The following is a 652-nucleotide window of genomic DNA, read 5'->3' as shown; positions in this document are numbered from 1 at the left end:
AACAGCAGCTGCGGGGGGATACAATTGCTGCCTATAAATAGGGCTGGGAAGCAAGCATTAGGGAGGGAAAAAAAGCTACTCAAGCTAAAGGACAATGTTGGCACAAAAGCAAATAGATATAATTAGCCAGTAATAAATGAAAGCCAAAGATTAGAGAAAGTATCTAATATCAGAAAAGTGAGAGCTTGGAAGGCTTTCCAGCAGAAGGGTAGAGGAGACCTCGACCAGCGTTTAAAACATGCTGTGGCTATTTTTTAAAAGCCATTAAGTTAGGAGCTGTCAAATGCAGCCTGCTGTGATTGCAGATGAGCCTTTTTTTTTCTGCGTAAAAGGGAAGCTTTGGCTTCTCCGTGATGTTGGGAACCACGGAGGGGCCTGGGAAGCTGCCCTGTGCACAGTCCCACAGGTACAACCCCGATCCCCACCGCTTCCCCCTCCCTTGGGCCGAGACATCAATCCCAGTCTTTCCTGGAGCTCTCTGTGCTCCCTCTGCCCTTTGCAACCCTGCCAGGGACCAAACCTGCCTGGAGGGATGCTTCAATCCCCAGAGCTTTCCAGCAGTGCTGGGAGGGGAGGCAGGTGCTGGTCCCTTGCCGCAGGCATCTCCCAGCCTGGGGATGTGGGGCTTGGGAGGGTTTTTTCCTCACCATGG

This window comes from Cariama cristata, unplaced genomic scaffold (assembly GCF_000690535.1).
Source record: "Cariama cristata isolate BGI_N322 unplaced genomic scaffold, ASM69053v1 scaffold3228, whole genome shotgun sequence".
Lineage (NCBI taxonomy): Eukaryota > Metazoa > Chordata > Aves > Cariamiformes > Cariamidae > Cariama > Cariama cristata.
This window is presented reverse-complemented; position numbering follows the sequence as displayed.